At 47.1% G+C, this 17,500-nt stretch overlaps 50 non-coding genes and 9 pseudogenes across 50 annotated transcripts in view; all 59 read left to right on the top strand.

Moving 5' to 3' along the window:
- The first annotated feature begins 101 nt into the window (after positions 1-101).
- LOC146289843 (5S ribosomal RNA) lies at positions 102-220 on the top strand. Its single transcript, XR_014756826.1, has one exon. It is a non-coding gene; the product is annotated as a 5S ribosomal RNA (ribosomal RNA).
- Positions 221-398: 178 nt separating this feature from the next.
- On the top strand, positions 399-517 carry LOC146289842 (5S ribosomal RNA; annotated as a pseudogene).
- A 184-nt stretch (positions 518-701) lies between these two features.
- Positions 702-820, top strand: LOC146289841 (5S ribosomal RNA; annotated as a pseudogene).
- A 172-nt stretch (positions 821-992) lies between these two features.
- On the top strand, positions 993-1,111 carry LOC146289840 (5S ribosomal RNA). The gene has a single exon (XR_014755437.1). It is a non-coding gene; the product is annotated as a 5S ribosomal RNA (ribosomal RNA).
- Positions 1,112-1,293: 182 nt separating this feature from the next.
- Positions 1,294-1,412, top strand: LOC146289839 (5S ribosomal RNA). Its single transcript, XR_014755435.1, has one exon. It is a non-coding gene; the product is annotated as a 5S ribosomal RNA (ribosomal RNA).
- A 172-nt stretch (positions 1,413-1,584) lies between these two features.
- LOC146289838 (5S ribosomal RNA) lies at positions 1,585-1,703 on the top strand. Its single transcript, XR_014755434.1, has one exon. It is a non-coding gene; the product is annotated as a 5S ribosomal RNA (ribosomal RNA).
- A 182-nt stretch (positions 1,704-1,885) lies between these two features.
- LOC146289837 (5S ribosomal RNA) lies at positions 1,886-2,004 on the top strand. Its single transcript, XR_014756825.1, has one exon. It is a non-coding gene; the product is annotated as a 5S ribosomal RNA (ribosomal RNA).
- A 180-nt stretch (positions 2,005-2,184) lies between these two features.
- On the top strand, positions 2,185-2,303 carry LOC146289836 (5S ribosomal RNA; annotated as a pseudogene).
- Positions 2,304-2,505: 202 nt separating this feature from the next.
- Positions 2,506-2,624, top strand: LOC146289835 (5S ribosomal RNA). The gene has a single exon (XR_014758055.1). It is a non-coding gene; the product is annotated as a 5S ribosomal RNA (ribosomal RNA).
- A 172-nt stretch (positions 2,625-2,796) lies between these two features.
- On the top strand, positions 2,797-2,915 carry LOC146289834 (5S ribosomal RNA). Its single transcript, XR_014755433.1, has one exon. It is a non-coding gene; the product is annotated as a 5S ribosomal RNA (ribosomal RNA).
- A 178-nt stretch (positions 2,916-3,093) lies between these two features.
- LOC146289833 (5S ribosomal RNA) lies at positions 3,094-3,212 on the top strand. Its single transcript, XR_014755432.1, has one exon. It is a non-coding gene; the product is annotated as a 5S ribosomal RNA (ribosomal RNA).
- A 172-nt stretch (positions 3,213-3,384) lies between these two features.
- Positions 3,385-3,503, top strand: LOC146289832 (5S ribosomal RNA). The gene has a single exon (XR_014755431.1). It is a non-coding gene; the product is annotated as a 5S ribosomal RNA (ribosomal RNA).
- Positions 3,504-3,687: 184 nt separating this feature from the next.
- On the top strand, positions 3,688-3,806 carry LOC146289831 (5S ribosomal RNA). Its single transcript, XR_014757571.1, has one exon. It is a non-coding gene; the product is annotated as a 5S ribosomal RNA (ribosomal RNA).
- A 184-nt stretch (positions 3,807-3,990) lies between these two features.
- LOC146289830 (5S ribosomal RNA) lies at positions 3,991-4,109 on the top strand. Its single transcript, XR_014755430.1, has one exon. It is a non-coding gene; the product is annotated as a 5S ribosomal RNA (ribosomal RNA).
- A 174-nt stretch (positions 4,110-4,283) lies between these two features.
- On the top strand, positions 4,284-4,402 carry LOC146289829 (5S ribosomal RNA). The gene has a single exon (XR_014755429.1). It is a non-coding gene; the product is annotated as a 5S ribosomal RNA (ribosomal RNA).
- Positions 4,403-4,572: 170 nt separating this feature from the next.
- LOC146289828 (5S ribosomal RNA) lies at positions 4,573-4,691 on the top strand. Its single transcript, XR_014755428.1, has one exon. It is a non-coding gene; the product is annotated as a 5S ribosomal RNA (ribosomal RNA).
- Positions 4,692-4,875: 184 nt separating this feature from the next.
- Positions 4,876-4,994, top strand: LOC146289827 (5S ribosomal RNA). The gene has a single exon (XR_014756824.1). It is a non-coding gene; the product is annotated as a 5S ribosomal RNA (ribosomal RNA).
- A 182-nt stretch (positions 4,995-5,176) lies between these two features.
- On the top strand, positions 5,177-5,295 carry LOC146289826 (5S ribosomal RNA). The gene has a single exon (XR_014756822.1). It is a non-coding gene; the product is annotated as a 5S ribosomal RNA (ribosomal RNA).
- Positions 5,296-5,465: 170 nt separating this feature from the next.
- LOC146289825 (5S ribosomal RNA) lies at positions 5,466-5,584 on the top strand. The gene has a single exon (XR_014755427.1). It is a non-coding gene; the product is annotated as a 5S ribosomal RNA (ribosomal RNA).
- Positions 5,585-5,768: 184 nt separating this feature from the next.
- LOC146289824 (5S ribosomal RNA) lies at positions 5,769-5,887 on the top strand. The gene has a single exon (XR_014756821.1). It is a non-coding gene; the product is annotated as a 5S ribosomal RNA (ribosomal RNA).
- A 184-nt stretch (positions 5,888-6,071) lies between these two features.
- Positions 6,072-6,190, top strand: LOC146289823 (5S ribosomal RNA). The gene has a single exon (XR_014756820.1). It is a non-coding gene; the product is annotated as a 5S ribosomal RNA (ribosomal RNA).
- Positions 6,191-6,374: 184 nt separating this feature from the next.
- Positions 6,375-6,493, top strand: LOC146289822 (5S ribosomal RNA). Its single transcript, XR_014755426.1, has one exon. It is a non-coding gene; the product is annotated as a 5S ribosomal RNA (ribosomal RNA).
- Positions 6,494-6,665: 172 nt separating this feature from the next.
- On the top strand, positions 6,666-6,784 carry LOC146289821 (5S ribosomal RNA). The gene has a single exon (XR_014755424.1). It is a non-coding gene; the product is annotated as a 5S ribosomal RNA (ribosomal RNA).
- A 176-nt stretch (positions 6,785-6,960) lies between these two features.
- Positions 6,961-7,079, top strand: LOC146289820 (5S ribosomal RNA; annotated as a pseudogene).
- A 192-nt stretch (positions 7,080-7,271) lies between these two features.
- LOC146289819 (5S ribosomal RNA) lies at positions 7,272-7,390 on the top strand. The gene has a single exon (XR_014757969.1). It is a non-coding gene; the product is annotated as a 5S ribosomal RNA (ribosomal RNA).
- Positions 7,391-7,590: 200 nt separating this feature from the next.
- LOC146289818 (5S ribosomal RNA) lies at positions 7,591-7,709 on the top strand. Its single transcript, XR_014756819.1, has one exon. It is a non-coding gene; the product is annotated as a 5S ribosomal RNA (ribosomal RNA).
- A 184-nt stretch (positions 7,710-7,893) lies between these two features.
- Positions 7,894-8,012, top strand: LOC146289817 (5S ribosomal RNA). Its single transcript, XR_014755423.1, has one exon. It is a non-coding gene; the product is annotated as a 5S ribosomal RNA (ribosomal RNA).
- Positions 8,013-8,188: 176 nt separating this feature from the next.
- LOC146289816 (5S ribosomal RNA) lies at positions 8,189-8,307 on the top strand (annotated as a pseudogene).
- Positions 8,308-8,477: 170 nt separating this feature from the next.
- On the top strand, positions 8,478-8,596 carry LOC146289815 (5S ribosomal RNA; annotated as a pseudogene).
- Positions 8,597-8,770: 174 nt separating this feature from the next.
- Positions 8,771-8,889, top strand: LOC146289814 (5S ribosomal RNA). Its single transcript, XR_014757570.1, has one exon. It is a non-coding gene; the product is annotated as a 5S ribosomal RNA (ribosomal RNA).
- A 184-nt stretch (positions 8,890-9,073) lies between these two features.
- On the top strand, positions 9,074-9,192 carry LOC146289813 (5S ribosomal RNA). The gene has a single exon (XR_014755422.1). It is a non-coding gene; the product is annotated as a 5S ribosomal RNA (ribosomal RNA).
- A 174-nt stretch (positions 9,193-9,366) lies between these two features.
- LOC146289812 (5S ribosomal RNA) lies at positions 9,367-9,485 on the top strand. The gene has a single exon (XR_014755421.1). It is a non-coding gene; the product is annotated as a 5S ribosomal RNA (ribosomal RNA).
- A 170-nt stretch (positions 9,486-9,655) lies between these two features.
- On the top strand, positions 9,656-9,774 carry LOC146289811 (5S ribosomal RNA). The gene has a single exon (XR_014755420.1). It is a non-coding gene; the product is annotated as a 5S ribosomal RNA (ribosomal RNA).
- Positions 9,775-9,958: 184 nt separating this feature from the next.
- Positions 9,959-10,077, top strand: LOC146289810 (5S ribosomal RNA). Its single transcript, XR_014756818.1, has one exon. It is a non-coding gene; the product is annotated as a 5S ribosomal RNA (ribosomal RNA).
- Positions 10,078-10,259: 182 nt separating this feature from the next.
- On the top strand, positions 10,260-10,378 carry LOC146289809 (5S ribosomal RNA). Its single transcript, XR_014756817.1, has one exon. It is a non-coding gene; the product is annotated as a 5S ribosomal RNA (ribosomal RNA).
- Positions 10,379-10,562: 184 nt separating this feature from the next.
- On the top strand, positions 10,563-10,681 carry LOC146289808 (5S ribosomal RNA). The gene has a single exon (XR_014755418.1). It is a non-coding gene; the product is annotated as a 5S ribosomal RNA (ribosomal RNA).
- A 176-nt stretch (positions 10,682-10,857) lies between these two features.
- Positions 10,858-10,976, top strand: LOC146289807 (5S ribosomal RNA; annotated as a pseudogene).
- A 170-nt stretch (positions 10,977-11,146) lies between these two features.
- On the top strand, positions 11,147-11,265 carry LOC146289806 (5S ribosomal RNA; annotated as a pseudogene).
- A 174-nt stretch (positions 11,266-11,439) lies between these two features.
- Positions 11,440-11,558, top strand: LOC146289805 (5S ribosomal RNA). The gene has a single exon (XR_014757569.1). It is a non-coding gene; the product is annotated as a 5S ribosomal RNA (ribosomal RNA).
- A 184-nt stretch (positions 11,559-11,742) lies between these two features.
- Positions 11,743-11,861, top strand: LOC146289804 (5S ribosomal RNA). Its single transcript, XR_014755417.1, has one exon. It is a non-coding gene; the product is annotated as a 5S ribosomal RNA (ribosomal RNA).
- A 170-nt stretch (positions 11,862-12,031) lies between these two features.
- LOC146289803 (5S ribosomal RNA) lies at positions 12,032-12,150 on the top strand. The gene has a single exon (XR_014755416.1). It is a non-coding gene; the product is annotated as a 5S ribosomal RNA (ribosomal RNA).
- A 184-nt stretch (positions 12,151-12,334) lies between these two features.
- Positions 12,335-12,453, top strand: LOC146289802 (5S ribosomal RNA). Its single transcript, XR_014756816.1, has one exon. It is a non-coding gene; the product is annotated as a 5S ribosomal RNA (ribosomal RNA).
- Positions 12,454-12,635: 182 nt separating this feature from the next.
- On the top strand, positions 12,636-12,754 carry LOC146289801 (5S ribosomal RNA). Its single transcript, XR_014756815.1, has one exon. It is a non-coding gene; the product is annotated as a 5S ribosomal RNA (ribosomal RNA).
- A 170-nt stretch (positions 12,755-12,924) lies between these two features.
- LOC146289800 (5S ribosomal RNA) lies at positions 12,925-13,043 on the top strand. The gene has a single exon (XR_014755415.1). It is a non-coding gene; the product is annotated as a 5S ribosomal RNA (ribosomal RNA).
- Positions 13,044-13,227: 184 nt separating this feature from the next.
- Positions 13,228-13,346, top strand: LOC146289799 (5S ribosomal RNA). The gene has a single exon (XR_014756814.1). It is a non-coding gene; the product is annotated as a 5S ribosomal RNA (ribosomal RNA).
- Positions 13,347-13,530: 184 nt separating this feature from the next.
- On the top strand, positions 13,531-13,649 carry LOC146289798 (5S ribosomal RNA). Its single transcript, XR_014756813.1, has one exon. It is a non-coding gene; the product is annotated as a 5S ribosomal RNA (ribosomal RNA).
- Positions 13,650-13,833: 184 nt separating this feature from the next.
- On the top strand, positions 13,834-13,952 carry LOC146289797 (5S ribosomal RNA). Its single transcript, XR_014755414.1, has one exon. It is a non-coding gene; the product is annotated as a 5S ribosomal RNA (ribosomal RNA).
- A 172-nt stretch (positions 13,953-14,124) lies between these two features.
- Positions 14,125-14,243, top strand: LOC146289796 (5S ribosomal RNA). The gene has a single exon (XR_014755412.1). It is a non-coding gene; the product is annotated as a 5S ribosomal RNA (ribosomal RNA).
- A 176-nt stretch (positions 14,244-14,419) lies between these two features.
- LOC146289795 (5S ribosomal RNA) lies at positions 14,420-14,538 on the top strand (annotated as a pseudogene).
- Positions 14,539-14,722: 184 nt separating this feature from the next.
- LOC146289794 (5S ribosomal RNA) lies at positions 14,723-14,841 on the top strand. Its single transcript, XR_014757968.1, has one exon. It is a non-coding gene; the product is annotated as a 5S ribosomal RNA (ribosomal RNA).
- A 188-nt stretch (positions 14,842-15,029) lies between these two features.
- Positions 15,030-15,148, top strand: LOC146289793 (5S ribosomal RNA). The gene has a single exon (XR_014756811.1). It is a non-coding gene; the product is annotated as a 5S ribosomal RNA (ribosomal RNA).
- Positions 15,149-15,336: 188 nt separating this feature from the next.
- Positions 15,337-15,455, top strand: LOC146289792 (5S ribosomal RNA). Its single transcript, XR_014755411.1, has one exon. It is a non-coding gene; the product is annotated as a 5S ribosomal RNA (ribosomal RNA).
- Positions 15,456-15,627: 172 nt separating this feature from the next.
- On the top strand, positions 15,628-15,746 carry LOC146289791 (5S ribosomal RNA). Its single transcript, XR_014756810.1, has one exon. It is a non-coding gene; the product is annotated as a 5S ribosomal RNA (ribosomal RNA).
- Positions 15,747-15,924: 178 nt separating this feature from the next.
- On the top strand, positions 15,925-16,043 carry LOC146289790 (5S ribosomal RNA). The gene has a single exon (XR_014755410.1). It is a non-coding gene; the product is annotated as a 5S ribosomal RNA (ribosomal RNA).
- A 182-nt stretch (positions 16,044-16,225) lies between these two features.
- Positions 16,226-16,344, top strand: LOC146289789 (5S ribosomal RNA). Its single transcript, XR_014757967.1, has one exon. It is a non-coding gene; the product is annotated as a 5S ribosomal RNA (ribosomal RNA).
- Positions 16,345-16,532: 188 nt separating this feature from the next.
- LOC146289788 (5S ribosomal RNA) lies at positions 16,533-16,651 on the top strand. The gene has a single exon (XR_014756809.1). It is a non-coding gene; the product is annotated as a 5S ribosomal RNA (ribosomal RNA).
- A 184-nt stretch (positions 16,652-16,835) lies between these two features.
- On the top strand, positions 16,836-16,954 carry LOC146289787 (5S ribosomal RNA). The gene has a single exon (XR_014755409.1). It is a non-coding gene; the product is annotated as a 5S ribosomal RNA (ribosomal RNA).
- Positions 16,955-17,126: 172 nt separating this feature from the next.
- Positions 17,127-17,245, top strand: LOC146289786 (5S ribosomal RNA). The gene has a single exon (XR_014756808.1). It is a non-coding gene; the product is annotated as a 5S ribosomal RNA (ribosomal RNA).
- A 178-nt stretch (positions 17,246-17,423) lies between these two features.
- The window catches only part of LOC146289785 (5S ribosomal RNA), a 119-nt gene continuing 42 nt past the window's right edge, over positions 17,424-17,500 (top strand). The window contains exon 1 of the ribosomal RNA XR_014755408.1: positions 17,424-17,500. This exon is cut by the window's right edge and continues 42 nt beyond it. This is a non-coding gene — a ribosomal RNA (5S ribosomal RNA).

The following is a 17,500-nucleotide window of genomic DNA, read 5'->3' as shown; positions in this document are numbered from 1 at the left end:
TTTTCATTTTGACACGAGAGAGAGAGAGAGAGAGAGACCACCTTGCATTGTCAATTGCTAAATCTGTATATGGATAAGTAGCCTATGGTTGTCAACTTATTTCGTACGGCCATACCAGCCTGGCAACGCCCGATCACGTCTGATCTCGGAAGCTAAGCAGGGTCGGGCCTGGTTAGTACTTGGATGGGAGACCGCCTGGGAATACCAGGTGCTGTATGCTCTTTTGCTCATTCACTTAGAAACTGACATCTTGCAATATGCACAAGTAGTCCTTCATGAAAGGGGCTGGAAGCTGTTTTCATTTTGACACGAGAGAGAGAGAGAGAGAGAGAGACCACCTTGCATTGTCAATTGCTAAATCTGTATATGGATAAGTAGCCTATGGTTGTCAACTTATTTCGTACGGCCATACCAGCCTGGCAACGCCCGATCACGTCTGATCTCGTAAGCTAAGCAGGGTCGGGCCTGGTTAGTACTTGGATGGGAGACCGCCTGGGAATACCAGGTGCTGTATGCTCTTTTGCTCATTCACTTAGAAACTGACATCTTGCAATATGCACAAGTAGTCCTTCATGAAAGGGGCTGGAAGCTGTTTTCATTTTGACACGAGAGAGAGAGAGAGAGAGAGAGAGAGAGACTACCTTGCATTGTCAATTGCTAAATCTGTATATGGATAAGTAGCCTATGGTTGTCAACTTATTTCGTACGGCCATACCAGCCTGGCAACGCCCAATCTCGTCTGATCTCGGAAGCTGAGCAGGGTCGGGCCTGGTTAGTACTTGGATGGGAGACCGCCTGGGAATACCAGGTGCTGTATGCTCTTTTGCTCATTCACTTAGAAACTGAAATCTTGCAATATGCACAAGTAGTCCTTCATGAAAGGGGCTGGAAGCTGTTTTCATTTTGACACGAGAGAGAGAGAGAGAGACCACCTTGCATTGTCAATTGCTAAATCTGTATATGGATAAGTAGCCTATGGTTGTCAACTTATTTCGTACGGCCATACCAGCCTGGCAACGCCCGATCTCGTCTGATCTCGGAAGCTAAGCAGGGTCGGGCCTGGTTAGTACTTGGATGGGAGACCGCCTGGGAATACCAGGTGCTGTATGCTCTTTTGCTCATTCACTTAGAAACTGACATCTTGCAATATGCACAAGTAGTCCTTCATGAAAGGGGCTGGAAGCTGTTTTCATTTTGACACGAGAGAGAGAGAGAGAGAGAGAGAGAGACTACCTTGCATTGTCAATTGCTAAATCTGTATATGGATAAGTAGCCTATGGTTGTCAACTTATTTCGTACGGCCATACCAGCCTGGCAACGCCCGATCTCGTCTGATCTCGGAAGCTAAGCAGGGTCGGGCCTGGTTAGTACTTGGATGGGAGACCGCCTGGGAATACCAGGTGCTGTATGCTCTTTTGCTCATTCACTTAGAAACTGACATCTTGCAATATGCACAAGTAGTCCTTCATGAAAGGGGCTGGAAGCTGTTTTCATTTTGACACGAGAGAGAGAGAGAGAGACCACCTTGCATTGTCAATTGCTAAATCTGTATATGGATAAGTAGCCTATGGTTGTCAACTTATTTCGTACGGCCATACCAGCCTGGCAACGCCCGATCTCGTCTGATCTCGGAAGCTAAGCAGGGTCGGGCCTGGTTAGTACTTGGATGGGAGACCGCCTGGGAATACCAGGTGCTGTATGCTCTTTTGCTCATTCACTTAGAAACTGACATCTTGCAATATGCACAAGTAGTCCTTCATGAAAGGGGCTGGAAGCTGTTTTCATTTTGACACGAGAGAGAGAGAGAGAGAGAGAGAGAGACCACCTTGCATTGTCAATTGCTAAATCTGTATATGGATAAGTAGCCTATGGTTGTCAACTTATTTCGTACGGCCATACCAGCCTGGCAACGCCCGATCACGTCTGATCTCGGAAGCTAAGCAGGGTCGGGCCTGGTTAGTACTTGGATGGGAGACCGCCTGGGAATACCAGGTGCTGTATGCTCTTTTGCTCATTCACTTAGAAACTGACATCTTGCAATATGCACAAGTAGTCCTTCATGAAAGGGGCTGGAAGCTGTTTTCATTTTGACACGAGAGAGAGAGAGAGAGAGAGAGAGACCACCTTGCATTGTCAATTGCTAAATCTGTATATGGATAAGTAGCCTATGGTTGTCAACTTATTTCGTACGGCCATACCAGCCTGGCAACGCCCGATCACGTCTGATCTCGTAAGCTAAGCAGGGTCGGGCCTGGTTAGTACTTGGATGGGAGACCGCCTGGGAATACCAGGTGCTGTATGCTCTTTTGCTCATTCACTTAGAAACTGACATCTTGCAATATGCACAAGTAGTCCTTCATGAAAGGGGCTGGAAGCTGTTTTCATTTTGACACGAGAGAGAGAGAGAGAGAGAGAGAGAGAGAGAGAGAGAGAGAGAGAGACTACCTTGCATTGTCAATTGCTAAATCTGTATATGGATAAGTAGCCTATGGTTGTCAACTTATTTCGTACGGCCATACCAGCCTGGCAACGCCCGATCTCGTCTGATCTCGGAAGCTGAGCAGGGTCGGGCCTGGTTAGTACTTGGATGGGAGACCGCCTGGGAATACCAGGTGCTGTATGCTCTTTTGCTCATTCACTTAGAAACTGAAATCTTGCAATATGCACAAGTAGTCCTTCATGAAAGGGGCTGGAAGCTGTTTTCATTTTGACACGAGAGAGAGAGAGAGAGACCACCTTGCATTGTCAATTGCTAAATCTGTATATGGATAAGTAGCCTATGGTTGTCAACTTATTTCGTACGGCCATACCAGCCTGGCAACGCCCGATCTCGTCTGATCTCGGAAGCTAAGCAGGGTCGGGCCTGGTTAGTACTTGGATGGGAGACCGCCTGGGAATACCAGGTGCTGTATGCTCTTTTGCTCATTCACTTAGAAACTGACATCTTGCAATATGCACAAGTAGTCCTTCATGAAAGGGGCTGGAAGCTGTTTTCATTTTGACACGAGAGAGAGAGAGAGAGAGAGAGACTACCTTGCATTGTCAATTGCTAAATCTGTATATGGATAAGTAGCCTATGGTTGTCAACTTATTTCGTACGGCCATACCAGCCTGGCAACGCCCGATCTCGTCTGATCTCGGAAGCTAAGCAGGGTCGGGCCTGGTTAGTACTTGGATGGGAGACCGCCTGGGAATACCAGGTGCTGTATGCTCTTTTGCTCATTCACTTAGAAACTGACATCTTGCAATATGCACAAGTAGTCCTTCATGAAAGGGGCTGGAAGCTGTTTTCATTTTGACACGAGAGAGAGAGAGAGAGACCACCTTGCATTGTCAATTGCTAAATCTGTATATGGATAAGTAGCCTATGGTTGTCAACTTATTTCGTACGGCCATACCAGCCTGGCAACGCCCGATCTCGTCTGATCTCGGAAGCTAAGCAGGGTCGGGCCTGGTTAGTACTTGGATGGGAGACCGCCTGGGAATACCAGGTGCTGTATGCTCTTTTGCTCATTCACTTAGAAACTGACATCTTGCAATATGCACAAGTAGTCCTTCATGAAAGGGGCTGGAAGCTGTTTTCATTTTGACACGAGAGAGAGAGAGAGAGAGAGAGAGAGAGACTACCTTGCATTGTCAATTGCTAAATCTGTATATGGATAAGTAGCCTATGGTTGTCAACTTATTTAGTACGGCCATACCAGCCTGGCAACGCCCGATCTCGTCTGATCTCGGAAGCTAAGCAGGGTCGGGCCTGGTTAGTACTTGGATGGGAGACCGCCTGGGAATACCAGGTGCTGTATGCTCTTTTGCTCATTCACTTAGAAACTGACATCTTGCAATATGCACAAGTAGTCCTTCATGAAAGGGGCTGGAAGCTGTTTTCATTTTGACACGAGAGAGAGAGAGAGAGAGAGAGAGAGAGACTACCTTGCATTGTCAATTGCTAAATCTGTATATGGATAAGTAGCCTATGGTTGTCAACTTATTTCGTACGGCCATACCAGCCTGGCAACGCCCGATCTCGTCTGATCTCGGAAGCTAAGCAGGGTCGGGCCTGGTTAGTACTTGGATGGGAGACCGCCTGGGAATACCAGGTGCTGTATGCTCTTTTGCTCATTCACTTAGAAACTGAAATCTTGCAATATGCACAAGTAGTCCTTCATGAAAGGGGCTGGAAGCTGTTTTCATTTTGACACGAGAGAGAGAGAGAGAGAGACCACCTTGCATTGTCAATTGCTAAATCTGTATATGGATAAGTAGCCTATGGTTGTCAACTTATTTCGTACGGCCATACCAGCCTGGCAACGCCCGATCTCGTCTGATCTCGGAAGCTAAGCAGGGTCGGGCCTGGTTAGTACTTGGATGGGAGACCGCCTGGGAATACCAGGTGCTGTATGCTCTTTTGCTCATTCACTTAGAAACTGACATCTTGCAATATGCACAAGTAGTCCTTCATGAAAGGGGCTGGAAGCTGTTTTCATTTTGACACGAGAGAGAGAGAGAGACTACCTTGCATTGTCAATTGCTAAATCTGTATATGGATAAGTCGCCTATGGTTGTCAACTTATTTCGTACGGCCATACCAGCCTGGCAACGCCCGATCTCGTCTGATCTCGGAAGCTAAGCAGGGTCGGGCCTGGTTAGTACTTGGATGGGAGACCGCCTGGGAATACCAGGTGCTGTATGCTCTTTTGCTCATTCACTTAGAAACTGACATCTTGCAATATGCACAAGTAGTCCTTCATGAAAGGGGCTGGAAACTGTTTTCATTTTGACACGAGAGAGAGAGAGAGAGAGAGAGAGAGAGACCACCTTGCATTGTCAAATGCCAAATCTGTATATGGATAAGTAGCCTATGGTTGTCAACTTATTTCGTACGGCCATACCAGCCTGGCAACGCCCGATCACGTCTGATCTCGGAAGCTAAGCAGGGTCGGGCCTGGTTAGTACTTGGATGGGAGACCGCCTGGGAATACCAGGTGCTGTATGCTCTTTTGCTCATTCACTTAGAAACTGACATCTTGCAATATGCACAAGTAGTCCTTCATGAAAGGGGCTGGAAGCTGTTTTCATTTTGACACGAGAGAGAGAGAGAGAGAGAGAGAGAGACCACCTTGCATTGTCAATTGCTAAATCTGTATATGGATAAGTAGCCTATGGTTGTCAACTTATTTCGTACGGCCATACCAGCCTGGCAACGCCCGATCACGTCTGATCTCGGAAGCTAAGCAGGGTCGGGCCTGGTTAGTACTTGGATGGGAGACCGCCTGGGAATACCAGGTGCTGTATGCTCTTTTGCTCATTCACTTAGAAACTGACATCTTGCAATATGCACAAGTAGTCCTTCATGAAAGGGGCTGGAAGCTGTTTTCATTTTGACACGAGAGAGAGAGAGAGACTACCTTGCATTGTCAATTGCTAAATCTGTATATGGATAAGTAGCCTATGGTTGTCAACTTATTTCGTACGGCCATACCAGCCTGGCAACGCCCGATCTCGTCTGATCTCGGAAGCTAAGCAGGGTCGGGCCTGGTTAGTACTTGGATGGGAGACCGCCTGGGAATACCAGGTGCTGTATGCTCTTTTGCTCATTCACTTAGAAACTGACATCTTGCAATATGCACAAGTAGTCCTTCATGAAAGGGGCTGGAAACTGTTTTCATTTTGACACGAGAGAGAGAGAGAGAGAGAGAGAGAGAGACCACCTTGCATTGTCAAATGCCAAATCTGTATATGGATAAGTAGCCTATGGTTGTCAACTTATTTCGTACGGCCATACCAGCCTGGCAACGCCCGATCACGTCTGATCTCGGAAGCTAAGCAGGGTCGGGCCTGGTTAGTACTTGGATGGGAGACCGCCTGGGAATACCAGGTGCTGTATGCTCTTTTGCTCATTCACTTAGAAACTGACATCTTGCAATATGCACAAGTAGTCCTTCATGAAAGGGGCTGGAAGCTGTTTTCATTTTGACACGAGAGAGAGAGAGAGAGAGAGAGAGAGAGACCACCTTGCATTGTCAATTGCTAAATCTGTATATGGATAAGTAGCCTATGGTTGTCAACTTATTTCGTACGGCCATACCAGCCTGGCAACGCCCGATCACGTCTGATCTCGGAAGCTAAGCAGGGTCGGGCCTGGTTAGTACTTGGATGGGAGACCGCCTGGGAATACCAGGTGCTGTATGCTCTTTTGCTCATTCACTTAGAAACTGACATCTTGCAATATGCACAAGTAGTCCTTCATGAAAGGGGCTGGAAGCTGTTTTCATTTTGACACGAGAGAGAGAGAGAGAGAGAGAGAGAGAGACTACCTTGCATTGTCAATTGCTAAATCTGTATATGGATAAGTAGCCTATGGTTGTCAACTTATTTCGTACGGCCATACCAGCCTGGCAACGCCCGATCTCGTCTGATCTCGGAAGCTAAGCAGGGTCGGGCCTGGTTAGTACTTGGATGGGAGACCGCCTGGGAATACCAGGTGCTGTATGCTCTTTTGCTCATTCACTTAGAAACTGAAATCTTGCAATATGCACAAGTAGTCCTTCATGAAAGGGGCTGGAAGCTGTTTTCATTTTGACACGAGAGAGAGAGAGAGAGACCACCTTGCATTGTCAATTGCTAAATCTGTATATGGATAAGTAGCCTATGGTTGTCAACTTATTTCGTACGGCCATACCAGCCTGGCAACGCCCGATCTCGTCTGATCTCGGAAGCTAAGCAGGGTCGGGCCTGGTTAGTACTTGGATGGGAGACCGCCTGGGAATACCAGGTGCTGTATGCTCTTTTGCTCATTCACTTAGAAACTGACATCTTGCAATATGCACAAGTAGTCCTTCATGAAAGGGGCTGGAAGCTGTTTTCATTTTGACACGAGAGAGAGAGAGAGAGAGAGACTACCTTGCATTGTCAATTGCTAAATCTGTATATGGATAAGTAGCCTATGGTTGTCAACTTATTTCGTACGGCCATACCAGCCTGGCAACGCCCAATCTCGTCTGATCTCGGAAGCTAAGCAGGGTCGGGCCTGGTTAGTACTTGGATGGGAGACCGCCTGGGAATACCAGGTGCTGTATGCTCTTTTGCTCATTCACTTAGAAACTGACATCTTGCAATATGCACAAGTAGTCCTTCATGAAAGGGGCTGGAAACTGTTTTCATTTTGACACGAGAGAGAGAGAGAGAGAGAGAGAGAGAGAGAGAGAGACCACCTTGCATTGTCAATTGCTAAATCTGTATATGGATAAGTAGCCTATGGTTGTCAACTTATTTCGTACGGCCATACCAGCCTGGCAACGCCCGATCACGTCTGATCTCGGAAGCTAAGCAGGGTCGGGTCTGGTTAGTACTTGGATGGGAGACCGCCTGGGAATACCAGGTGCTGTATGCTCTTTTGCTCATTCACTTAGAAACTGACATCTTGCAATATGCACAAGTAGTCCTTCATGAAAGGGGCTGGAAGCTGTTTTCATTTTGACACGAGAGAGAGAGAGAGAGAGAGAGAGAGAGAGAGAGAGAGAGAGAGACCACCTTGCATTGTCAATTGCTAAATCTGTATATGGATAAGTAGCCTATGGTTGTCAACTTATTTCGTACGGCCATACCAGCCTGGCAACGCCCGATCACGTCTGATCTCGGAAGCTAAGCAGGGTCGGGCCTGGTTAGTACTTGGATGGGAGACCGCCTGGGAATACCAGGTGCTGTATGCTCTTTTGCTCATTCACTTAGAAACTGACATCTTGCAATATGCACAAGTAGTCCTTCATGAAAGGGGCTGGAAGCTGTTTTCATTTTGACACGAGAGAGAGAGAGAGAGAGAGAGAGAGAGACTACCTTGCATTGTCAATTGCTAAATCTGTATATGGATAAGTAGCCTATGGTTGTCAACTTATTTCGTACGGCCATACCAGCCTGGCAACGCCCGATCTCGTCTGATCTCGGAAGCTAAGCAGGGTCGGGCCTGGTTAGTACTTGGATGGGAGACCGCCTGGGAATACCAGGTGCTGTATGCTCTTTTGCTCATTCACTTAGAAACTGACATCTTGCAATATGCACAAGTAGTCCTTCATGAAAGGGGTTGGAAGCTGTTTTCATTTTGACATGAGAGAGAGAGAGAGAGAGAGACCACCTTGCATTGTCAATTGCTAAATCTGTATATGGATAAGTAGCCTATGGTTGTCAACTTATTTCGTACGGCCATACCAGCCTGGCAACGCCTGATTTCGTCTGATCTCGGAAGCTAAGCAGGGTCGGGCCTGGTTAGTACTTGGATGGGAGACCGCCTGGGAATACCAGGTGCTGTATGCTCTTTTGCTCATTCACTTAGAAACTGAAATCTTGCAATATGCACAAGTAGTCCTTCATGAAAGGGGCTGGAAGCTGTTTTCATTTTGACACGAGAGAGAGAGAGAGACTACCTTGCATTGTCAATTGCTAAATCTGTATATGGATAAGTAGCCTATGGTTGTCAACTTATTTCGTACGGCCATACCAGCCTGGCAACGCCCTATCTCGTCTGATCTCGGAAGCTAAGCAGGGTCGGGCCTGGTTAGTACTTGGATGGGAGACCGCCTGGGAATACCAGGTGCTGTATGCTCTTTTGCTCATTCACTTAGAAACTGACATCTTGCAATATGCACAAGTAGTCCTTCATGAAAGGGGCTGGAAGCTGTTTTCATTTTGACACGAGAGAGAGAGAGAGAGAGACTACCTTGCATTGTCAATTGCTAAATCTGTATATGGATAAGTAGCCTATGGTTGTCAACTTATTTAGTACGGCCATACCAGCCTGGCAACGCCCGATCTCGTCTGATCTCGGAAGCTAAGCAGGGTCGGGCCTGGTTAGTACTTGGATGGGAGACCGCCTGGGAATACCAGGTGCTGTATGCTCTTTTGCTCATTCACTTAGAAACTGACATCTTGCAATATGCACAAGTAGTCCTTCATGAAAGGGGCTGGAAGCTGTTTTCATTTTGACACGAGAGAGAGAGAGAGAGAGAGAGAGAGAGACTACCTTGCATTGTCAATTGCTAAATCTGTATATGGATAAGTAGCCTATGGTTGTCAACTTATTTCGTACGGCCATACCAGCCTGGCAACGCCCGATCTCGTCTGATCTCGGAAGCTAAGCAGGGTCGGGCCTGGTTAGTACTTGGATGGGAGACCGCCTGGGAATACCAGGTGCTGTATGCTCTTTTGCTCATTCACTTAGAAACTGAAATCTTGCAATATGCACAAGTAGTCCTTCATGAAAGGGGCTGGAAGCTGTTTTCATTTTGACACGAGAGAGAGAGAGAGAGAGACCACCTTGCATTGTCAATTGCTAAATCTGTATATGGATAAGTAACCTATGGTTGTCAACTTATTTCGTACGGCCATACCAGCCTGGCAACGCCCGATCTCGTCTGATCTCGGAAGCTAAGCAGGGTCGGGCCTGGTTAGTACTTGGATGGGAGACCGCCTGGGAATACCAGGTGCTGTATGCTCTTTTGCTCATTCACTTAGAAACTGACATCTTGCAATATGCACAAGTAGTCCTTCATGAAAGGGGCTGGAAGCTGTTTTCATTTTGACACGAGAGAGAGAGAGAGACTACCTTGCATTGTCAATTGCTAAATCTGTATATGGATAAGTCGCCTATGGTTGTCAACTTATTTCGTACGGCCATACCAGCCTGGCAACGCCCGATCTCGTCTGATCTCGGAAGCTAAGCAGGGTCGGGCCTGGTTAGTACTTGGATGGGAGACCGCCTGGGAATACCAGGTGCTGTATGCTCTTTTGCTCATTCACTTAGAAACTGACATCTTGCAATATGCACAAGTAGTCCTTCATGAAAGGGGCTGGAAACTGTTTTCATTTTGACACGAGAGAGAGAGAGAGAGAGAGAGAGAGAGACCACCTTGCATTGTCAAATGCCAAATCTGTATATGGATAAGTAGCCTATGGTTGTCAACTTATTTCGTACGGCCATACCAGCCTGGCAACGCCCGATCACGTCTGATCTCGGAAGCTAAGCAGGGTCGGGCCTGGTTAGTACTTGGATGGGAGACCGCCTGGGAATACCAGGTGCTGTATGCTCTTTTGCTCATTCACTTAGAAACTGACATCTTGCAATATGCACAAGTAGTCCTTCATGAAAGGGGCTGGAAGCTGTTTTCATTTTGACACGAGAGAGAGAGAGAGAGAGAGAGAGAGACCACCTTGCATTGTCAATTGCTAAATCTGTATATGGATAAGTAGCCTATGGTTGTCAACTTATTTCGTACGGCCATACCAGCCTGGCAACGCCCGATCACGTCTGATCTCGGAAGCTAAGCAGGGTCGGGCCTGGTTAGTACTTGGATGGGAGACCGCCTGGGAATACCAGGTGCTGTATGCTCTTTTGCTCATTCACTTAGAAACTGACATCTTGCAATATGCACAAGTAGTCCTTCATGAAAGGGGCTGGAAGCTGTTTTCATTTTGACACGAGAGAGAGAGAGAGAGAGAGAGAGAGAGACTACCTTGCATTGTCAATTGCTAAATCTGTATATGGATAAGTAGCCTATGGTTGTCAACTTATTTCGTACGGCCATACCAGCCTGGCAACGCCCGATCTCGTCTGATCTCGGAAGCTAAGCAGGGTCGGGCCTGGTTAGTACTTGGATGGGAGACCGCCTGGGAATACCAGGTGCTGTATGCTCTTTTGCTCATTCACTTAGAAACTGACATCTTGCAATATGCACAAGTAGTCCTTCATGAAAGGGGTTGGAAGCTGTTTTCATTTTGACATGAGAGAGAGAGAGAGAGAGAGACCACCTTGCATTGTCAATTGCTAAATCTGTATATGGATAAGTAGCCTATGGTTGTCAACTTATTTCGTACGGCCATACCAGCCTGGCAACGCCTGATTTCGTCTGATCTCGGAAGCTAAGCAGGGTCGGGCCTGGTTAGTACTTGGATGGGAGACCGCCTGGGAATACCAGGTGCTGTATGCTCTTTTGCTCATTCACTTAGAAACTGAAATCTTGCAATATGCACAAGTAGTCCTTCATGAAAGGGGCTGGAAGCTGTTTTCATTTTGACACGAGAGAGAGAGAGAGACTACCTTGCATTGTCAATTGCTAAATCTGTATATGGATAAGTAGCCTATGGTTGTCAACTTATTTCGTACGGCCATACCAGCCTGGCAACGCCCTATCTCGTCTGATCTCGGAAGCTAAGCAGGGTCGGGCCTGGTTAGTACTTGGATGGGAGACCGCCTGGGAATACCAGGTGCTGTATGCTCTTTTGCTCATTCACTTAGAAACTGACATCTTGCAATATGCACAAGTAGTCCTTCATGAAAGGGGCTGGAAGCTGTTTTCATTTTGACACGAGAGAGAGAGAGAGAGAGACTACCTTGCATTGTCAATTGCTAAATCTGTATATGGATAAGTAGCCTATGGTTGTCAACTTATTTAGTACGGCCATACCAGCCTGGCAACGCCCGATCTCGTCTGATCTCGGAAGCTAAGCAGGGTCGGGCCTGGTTAGTACTTGGATGGGAGACCGCCTGGGAATACCAGGTGCTGTATGCTCTTTTGCTCATTCACTTAGAAACTGACATCTTGCAATATGCACAAGTAGTCCTTCATGAAAGGGGCTGGAAGCTGTTTTCATTTTGACACGAGAGAGAGAGAGAGAGAGAGAGAGAGAGACTACCTTGCATTGTCAATTGCTAAATCTGTATATGGATAAGTAGCCTATGGTTGTCAACTTATTTCGTACGGCCATACCAGCCTGGCAACGCCCGATCTCGTCTGATCTCGGAAGCTAAGCAGGGTCGGGCCTGGTTAGTACTTGGATGGGAGACCGCCTGGGAATACCAGGTGCTGTATGCTCTTTTGCTCATTCACTTAGAAACTGACATCTTGCAATATGCACAAGTAGTCCTTCATGAAAGGGGCTGGAAGCTGTTTTCATTTTGACACGAGAGAGAGAGAGAGACTACCTTGCATTGTCAATTGCTAAATCTGTATATGGATAAGTCGCCTATGGTTGTCAACTTATTTCGTACGGCCATACCAGCCTGGCAACGCCCGATCTCGTCTGATCTCGGAAGCTAAGCAGGGTCGGGCCTGGTTAGTACTTGGATGGGAGACCGCCTGGGAATACCAGGTGCTGTATGCTCTTTTGCTCATTCACTTAGAAACTGACATCTTGCAATATGCACAAGTAGTCCTTCATGAAAGGGGCTGGAAACTGTTTTCATTTTGACACGAGAGAGAGAGAGAGAGAGAGAGAGAGAGACCACCTTGCATTGTCAAATGCCAAATCTGTATATGGATAAGTAGCCTATGGTTGTCAACTTATTTCGTACGGCCATACCAGCCTGGCAACGCCCGATCACGTCTGATCTCGGAAGCTAAGCAGGGTCGGGCCTGGTTAGTACTTGGATGGGAGACCGCCTGGGAATACCAGGTGCTGTATGCTCTTTTGCTCATTCACTTAGAAACTGACATCTTGCAATATGCACAAGTAGTCCTTCATGAAAGGGGCTGGAAGCTGTTTTCATTTTGACACGAGAGAGAGAGAGAGAGAGAGAGAGAGACCACCTTGCATTGTCAATTGCTAAATCTGTATATGGATAAGTAGCCTATGGTTGTCAACTTATTTCGTACGGCCATACCAGCCTGGCAACGCCCGATCACGTCTGATCTCGGAAGCTAAGCAGGGTCGGGCCTGGTTAGTACTTGGATGGGAGACCGCCTGGGAATACCAGGTGCTGTATGCTCTTTTGCTCATTCACTTAGAAACTGACATCTTGCAATATGCACAAGTAGTCCTTCATGAAAGGGGCTGGAAGCTGTTTTCATTTTGACACGAGAGAGAGAGAGAGACTACCTTGCATTGTCAATTGCTAAATCTGTATATGGATAAGTAGCCTATGGTTGTCAACTTATTTCGTACGGCCATACCAGCCTGGCAACGCCCGATCTCGTCTGATCTCGGAAGCTAAGCAGGGTCGGGCCTGGTTAGTACTTGGATGGGAGACCGCCTGGGAATACCAGGTGCTGTATGCTCTTTTGCTCATTCACTTAGAAACTGACATCTTGCAATATGCACAAGTAGTCCTTCATGAAAGGGGCTGGAAACTGTTTTCATTTTGACACGAGAGAGAGAGAGAGAGAGAGAGAGAGAGACCACCTTGCATTGTCAAATGCCAAATCTGTATATGGATAAGTAGCCTATGGTTGTCAACTTATTTCGTACGGCCATACCAGCCTGGCAACGCCCGATCACGTCTGATCTCGGAAGCTAAGCAGGGTCGGGCCTGGTTAGTACTTGGATGGGAGACCGCCTGGGAATACCAGGTGCTGTATGCTCTTTTGCTCATTCACTTAGAAACTGACATCTTGCAATATGCACAAGTAGTCCTTCATGAAAGGGGCTGGAAGCTGTTTTCATTTTGACACGAGAGAGAGAGAGAGAGAGAGAGAGAGAGACCACCTTGCATTGTCAATTGCTAAATCTGTATATGGATAAGTAGCCTATGGTTGTCAACTTATTTCGTACGGCCATACCAGCCTGGCAACGCCCGATCACGTCTGATCTCGGAAGCTAAGCAGGGTCGGGCCTGGTTAGTACTTGGATGGGAGACCGCCTGGGAATACCAGGTGCTGTATGCTCTTTTGCTCATTCACTTAGAAACTGACATCTTGCAATATGCACAAGTAGTCCTTCATGAAAGGGGCTGGAAGCTGTTTTCATTTTGACACGAGAGAGAGAGAGAGAGAGAGAGAGAGAGACTACCTTGCATTGTCAATTGCTAAATCTGTATATGGATAAGTAGCCTATGGTTGTCAACTTATTTCGTACGGCCATACCAGCCTGGCAACGCCCGATCTCGTCTGATCTCGGAAGCTAAGCAGGGTCGGGCCTGGTTAGTACTTGGATGGGAGACCGCCTGGGAATACCAGGTGCTGTATGCTCTTTTGCTCATTCACTTAGAAACTGAAATCTTGCAATATGCACAAGTAGTCCTTCATGAAAGGGGCTGGAAGCTGTTTTCATTTTGACACGAGAGAGAGAGAGAGAGACCACCTTGCATTGTCAATTGCTAAATCTGTATATGGATAAGTAGCCTATGGTTGTCAACTTATTTCGTACGGCCATACCAGCCTGGCAACGCCCGATCTCGTCTGATCTCGGAAGCTAAGCAGGGTCGGGCCTGGTTAGTACTTGGATGGGAGACCGCCTGGGAATACCAGGTGCTGTATGCTCTTTTGCTCATTCACTTAGAAACTGACATCTTGCAATATGCACAAGTAGTCCTTCATGAAAGGGGCTGGAAGCTGTTTTCATTTTGACACGAGAGAGAGAGAGAGAGAGAGACTACCTTGCATTGTCAATTGCTAAATCTGTATATGGATAAGTAGCCTATGGTTGTCAACTTATTTCGTACGGCCATACCAGCCTGGCAACGCCCAATCTCGTCTGATCTCGGAAGCTAAGCAGGGTCGGGCCTGGTTAGTACTTGGATGGGAGACCGCCTGGGAATACCAGGTGCTGTATGCTCTTTTGCTCATTCACTTAGAAACTGACATCTTGCAATATGCACAAGTAGTCCTTCATGAAAGGGGCTGGAAACTGTTTTCATTTTGACACGAGAGAGAGAGAGAGAGAGAGAGAGAGAGACCACCTTGCATTGTCAATTGCTAAATCTGTATATGGATAAGTAGCCTATGGTTGTCAACTTATTTCGTACGGCCATACCAGCCTGGCAACGCCCGATCACGTCTGATCTCGGAAGCTAAGCAGGGTCGGGTCTGGTTAGTACTTGGATGGGAGACCGCCTGGGAATACCAGGTGCTGTATGCTCTTTTGCTCATTCACTTAGAAACTGACATCTTGCAATATGCACAAGTAGTCCTTCATGAAAGGGGCTGGAAGCTGTTTTCATTTTGACACGAGAGAGAGAGAGAGAGAGAGAGAGAGAGAGAGACCACCTTGCATTGTCAATTGCTAAATCTGTATATGGATAAGTAGCCTATGGTTGTCAACTTATTTCGTACGGCCATACCAGCCTGGCAACGCCCGATCACGTCTGATCTCGGAAGCTAAGCAGGGTCGGGCCTGGTTAGTACTTGGATGGGAGACCGCCTGGGAATACCAGGTGCTGTATGCTCTTTTGCTCATTCACTTAGAAACTGACATCTTGCAATATGCACAAGTAGTCCTTCATGAAAGGGGCTGGAAGCTGTTTTCATTTTGACACGAGAGAGAGAGAGAGAGAGAGAGAGAGAGAGAGACTACCTTGCATTGTCAATTGCTAAATCTGTATATGGATAAGTAGCCTATGGTTGTCAACTTATTTCGTACGGCCATACCAGCCTGGCAACGCCCGATCTCGTCTGATCTCGGAAGCTAAGCAGGGTCGGGCCTGGTTAGTACTTGGATGGGAGACCGCCTGGGAATACCAGGTGCTGTATGCTCTTTTGCTCATTCACTTAGAAACTGACATCTTGCAATATGCACAAGTAGTCCTTCATGAAAGGGGTTGGAAGCTGTTTTCATTTTGACATGAGAGAGAGAGAGAGAGACCACCTTGCATTGTCAATTGCTAAATCTGTATATGGATAAGTAGCCTATGGTTGTCAACTTATTTCGTACGGCCATACCAGCCTGGCAACGCCCGATCACGTCTGATCTCGGAAGCTAAGCAGGGTCGGGCCTGGTTAGTACTTGGATGGGAGACCGCCTGGGAATACCAGGTGCTGTATGCTCTTTTGCTCATTCACTTAGAAACTGACATCTTGCAATATGCACAAGTAGTCCTTCATGAAAGGGGCTGGAAGCTGTTTTCATTTTGACACGAGAGAGAGAGAGAGAGAGAGAGACTACCTTGCATTGTCAATTGCTAAATCTGTATATGGATAAGTAGCCTATGGTTGTCAACTTATTTCGTACGGCCATACCAGCCTGGCAACGCCCGATCTCGTCTGATCTCGGAAGCTAAGCAGGGTCGGGCCTGGTTAGTACTTGGATGGGAGACCGCCTGGGAATACCAGGTGCTGTATGCTCTTTTGCTCTTTCACTTAGAAACTGACATCTTGCAATATGCACAAGTAGTCCTTCATGAAAGGGGCTGGAAGCTGTTTTCATTTTGACACGAGAGAGAGAGAGAGAGAGAGAGAGAGACTACCTTGCATTGTCAATTGCTAAATCTGTATATGGATAAGTAGCCTATGGTTGTCAACTTATTTCGTACGGCCATACCAGCCTGGCAACGCCCGATCACGTCTGATCTCGGAAGCTAAGCAGGGTCGGGTCTGGTTAGTACTTGGATGGGAGACCGCCTGGGAATACCAGGTGCTGTATGCTCTTTTGCTCATTCACTTAGAAACTGACATCTTGCAATATGCACAAGTAGTCCTTCATGAAAGGGGCTGGAAGCTGTTTTCATTTTGACACGAGAGAGAGAGAGAGAGAGAGAGAGAGAGAGAGACCACCTTGCATTGTCAATTGCTAAATCTGTATATGGATAAGTAGCCTATGGTTGTCAACTTATTTCGTACGGCCATACCAGCCTGGCAACGCCCGATCACGTCTGATCTCGGAAGCTAAGCAGGGTCGGGCCTGGTTAGTACTTGGATGGGAGACCGCCTGGGAATACCAGGTGCTGTATGCTCTTTTGCTCATTCACTTAGAAACTGACATCTTGCAATATGCACAAGTAGTCCTTCATGAAAGGGGCTGGAAGCTGTTTTCATTTTGACACGAGAGAGAGAGAGAGAGAGAGAGAGAGAGACTACCTTGCATTGTCAATTGCTAAATCTGTATATGGATAAGTAGCCTATGGTTGTCAACTTATTTCGTACGGCCATACCAGCCTGGCAACGCCCGATCTCGTCTGATCTCGGAAGCTAAGCAGGGTCGGGCCTGGTTAGTACTTGGATGGGAGACCGCCTGGGAATACCAGGTGCTGTATGCTCTTTTGCTCATTCACTTAGAAACTGACATCTTGCAATATGCACAAGTAGTCCTTCATGAAAGGGGTTGGAAGCTGTTTTCATTTTGACATGAGAGAGAGAGAGAGAGACCACCTTGCATTGTCAATTGCTAAATCTGTATATGGATAAGTAGCCTATGGTTGTCAACTTATTTCGTACGGCCATACCAGCCTGGCAACGCCCGATCACGTCTGATCTCGGAAGCTAAGCAGGGTCGGGCCTGGTTAGTACTTGGATGGGAGACCGCCTGGGAATACCAGGTGCTGTATGCTCTTTTGCTCATTCACTTAGAAACTGACATCTTGCAATATGCACAAGTAGTCCTTCATGAAAGGGGCTGGAAGCTGTTTTCATTTTGACACGAGAGAGAGAGAGAGAGAGAGAGACTACCTTGCATTGTCAATTGCTAAATCTGTATATGGATAAGTAGCCTATGGTTGTCAACTTATTTCGTACGGCCATACCAGCCTGGCAACGCCCGATCTCGTCTGATCTCGGAAGCTAAGCAGGGTCGGGCCTGGTTAGTA

This window comes from Hypomesus nipponensis, chromosome 5, assembly GCF_054491055.1.
Source record: "Hypomesus nipponensis isolate SF chromosome 5, ASM5449105v1, whole genome shotgun sequence".
NCBI classification, from domain to species: Eukaryota; Metazoa; Chordata; class Actinopteri; order Osmeriformes; family Osmeridae; genus Hypomesus; species Hypomesus nipponensis.
Note: the sequence above shows the minus strand (reverse complement) of the source record. Positions and strands in the feature narration are given on the sequence as shown.